Raw genomic sequence first — 3,543 nt, forward strand, 5'->3', positions numbered from 1 at the left:
GAGATCCACAAGCAAGTGGGCCAATGACAGAGAAATGGAGCAAGAAGTTCTCACCTGCCACCTGCAGGCCGCAGAGTGGCGCATGGTGGAGTTCGAGATGGCCGCTTCTGCCGTCACTGCTGCACAGAAGGAGATCGAAATGTTCTTTGAACAGCTGAATGATGTGACACTTCAGCTCGAGGAAAAGACCAGAAGCTTCAATGACCTGGAGCAAATGAACACAGTGTTGCAGGAGAAACTGGAAGCACTCTGGACACAGAAGAGTAACAGGAAGAACAGAATCTGCAAGTTCCAACAAGTGCTGGTGGGGCGGGAGGTACTGAAGAGACTACTGGATAACCTGAGCTGTATGGTGACCTCAGAAAATCTGGAGAGAGACACCTTTACAGAGAACCTGTGCATTGAGAGTTCCTCATGGAAGGAGGAGGCTCAGTGGCTGACTGACCAGGTGAACCAACTGACAGAGGAGAAGGAGAGAAGGGAGAGGCAGGTGCTGGACCTAGAGAATGAGCTGGGGGAACCGAGAAGGAAGCTGATAGAGCCATCTCAGGTTGAGCAACAGTTGCAGGCCCAGGCCTACCACACGCAGATGGAGTTGAAAAACCTGGAGGAACTAGGTCATATCCAGGTCAAGGAAAACCAGAAGCTCTGTCTCTAGAATGCGGAGCAGTGGAACAACTATGGAGACTGGAGGATAAGGTCCACGGTTGACAGGAGATCCCTGAGACCCCCATGATGCGCATGTGTGTGTGACCCATAGCCAGAGGAATAGCTGGCCCTGCTGTGGGATGCTCTCCACAAGGTGATCGGAGAGATGGAGGAGCTCACCAGAATCCTGAACTCAGAGCATCAGGTGAAGAAACATCTGTGGGAACAGCTAGATCACTTAGAGGAGAAGATAGAGGAATGGAAAGAGGTGTCCAAGAGAGAGAGCCATGTGGCTTGGGAGCTGCAGGAGCAGCAGGAGCAATCCCTGGCCCAGCTGCAGGAGCTCAGAGCCACCTGTCAGCAGCACATTGCCTCCAATAAGCGGCTGAACTCTGAGAAGGAGGCCATGTAGCAGCACCTGCAGAAGCAGACCAAGCTGATGGATCAGCTGAAGCAAGTGCAAGGCCAAACCAACTAGGGGGGCCAGGTGGTGCGCCCAAAGTGGCAGGACATGCTCAAGTGCTGGGAAGCAACCAGAGCACAGGAGGAGTGCCTGCAGGCCCAGTGGGCTTCCTGGCTTTCCCTAGGGAAGGGAAAGCCATGAGCCCTGGAGAAGCAAAAGGTGAGGACGTGACCAAGCAGAGGCTGGAGACATCCCCCAGACGGAGAGGGATTTGGCTCTGCAAGCGATCTCGGAGGCTGAGATCCACAGGGGGAAACTCCTGCTACACGAGCGGTGGCCCTGCTGCAAGTGACCAGCCCACCCAGCAGCACAGTGCCAGACAGAGCTGGAGCCACAGGACCCCCGCTCCATGAGCTGCCACCACAGCAGGCATAGGGATAGGAAGTGGGACACATGGGCATCCAAGAAGAAAATCTGCTATGTCCATGACCTGCATGATGAGGTGGACTTCCATAGTCCAGCAGATAAGCTCCACCATCGATGCAGCGAGCTGTTGGCACACAACCGCACTGTGGAGGAGTCCCTCATGGGGTGTAAAGAGTAGACATTCGTCCGGGATGAGCTGTGTTGGGAGAAAGCTGAGCACATGTGCTGGCTCTCCCAGGAGAAGATGGAGAACAGAGAGCTGCAGAAGCTGCTGTCGCTCCTTGCAGGGGAAAGCACAGACAGCAGGCTCCAGCCCCCTGCCATCACCACTGCTTCAAATACCTCAGGCTCTGTGGTGAGTGAAAGGAGGGAGGAGCAGAAAGGTTTTGAAGATTTGCAACTTCAAGACACCTTGGAAACTGCCAGAGAAGAGGTCGGAGTTCCCGACCCCGTAGATAACTCCCCCATGGAGCACGTCCTGCAGCAGATGCCCCACATCAAGAGTGGCCTGCAGCTCGTGGGCTCGGGCAAGGAGTACTCTCTCCCTTTCTTCCGTAGACTGATCTGGATGATGACTCTCTATATGACATACTGACTTTCAAAAGCCTAGGCAGCCACCAGAAGTAGATGGCCAGATGGCCTTCTCTCAGGCCTTCATCTGCCACGAGATGGGATGGATAAACTGTGGGTCAGGTAGGGCGAAGGCTGCTGGGTTGCGACCCAAATTCAAGGGACATCTAATGGCACATTGGTGGCCAGGGAAGAGACCCATGTTATGCTTATTACAAACAATAAATTGTTTTCAAAGGGAAGAAAAGCCTCCAACAAAGATTCGTTCTTCCAGTCCTGGGTGTTGAACTCAGGGCCTGGCCACTGTCCTTGAGCTCTTATGGTCAAAGCTGGCACTCTACCAGTTGAGCCCCACCTCCCCTTCAAGCTTTTTCTGTATGGAATTGAACCCAGGGTATCAGTCATTCTAGGCAACCATCTACCACTGAGCCACATTCACAGCTAGGATGATTCCTCCCCCCCCCCAAACCCATATGGCCATTCCTCAGATAAATAGGAAGTAGGGGCTAGGACGAATATGAAGCACAAGTATTGTTCACACAGAAATACTCCTCTGCCCCCTCTTTGATCCACTTAGTTGAACTTTCTATTCTAACATTTAGGGATGGGAGAGGGAGAGGTGAGTCCTGAGAGAGGAGGACCATGAGCAGTGGCCCTGTGAGCCCCACAGCCTACTTCACACAAGTGGTCCTCTAGATTCTGATCTTACCTGATTCAATTTGGAGTCTACACTATCTCTCCAACACTTCAAGGCTCAGGATGAATTAAAGGCCAGCCCTGACTTCAGCCCACACACAGGGTAGAAGCTCCTAATCCCAGACTGACTTCCCCGAGTTAGGCTGGACCCACCACTCATCACAATGTTGGCAGTGATGACCTCATGGATGGATTCCAGGAAGAAGGTCTATGGCAAAGAGCAGAAGCAGCAGGGTGAGAAGGGTGGAAGGAGGCAGGGTGATTGCTCTGGGATCTTCCTCCTTGGAGCCCTCCCATCAAGCCAGAGCCATGCTGACCCAAAGCATGGCCAAGGCCAGGGTGTGAGATCAAACAGGATTCATTTCAGGGAAGCAAAGCAGGTTCAATATACGCAAATCAATTAATATTATTCATCACATCAACAGGAGCAAGAATAAGAACCACATGGTTATCTCAATAGATCCAGAAAAAGCATTCGACAAGATCCAACACCCCTTTATGATGAAGGTTTTGGAAAAATTAGGAATCCATGGAACATTCCTCAATACAATAAAGGCTGTATATGACAAACCTACAGCCAGCATTATACTTAAATGTAAAAAACTAAAGCCATTTCCTCTTAGCACAGGAACAAGACAAGGATATCCACTCTCTCCACTTCTCTTCAATCTAGTATTAGAATGCCTAGCTACAGCAATAAGACAAGATGCAAAAATAAAGGGGATCCAAATAGGGAAAGAAGAAATAAAACTCTCCCTCTTTGCAGATGACATGATCTTGTATTTAAAGAATGCCATAGA

The sequence above is a fragment of the Dipodomys spectabilis genome, unplaced genomic scaffold (genome assembly GCF_019054845.1).
Source record: "Dipodomys spectabilis isolate Male_0828 unplaced genomic scaffold, ASM1905484v1 ptg000638l, whole genome shotgun sequence".
In the NCBI taxonomy this organism is placed as follows: Eukaryota; Metazoa; Chordata; class Mammalia; order Rodentia; family Heteromyidae; genus Dipodomys; species Dipodomys spectabilis.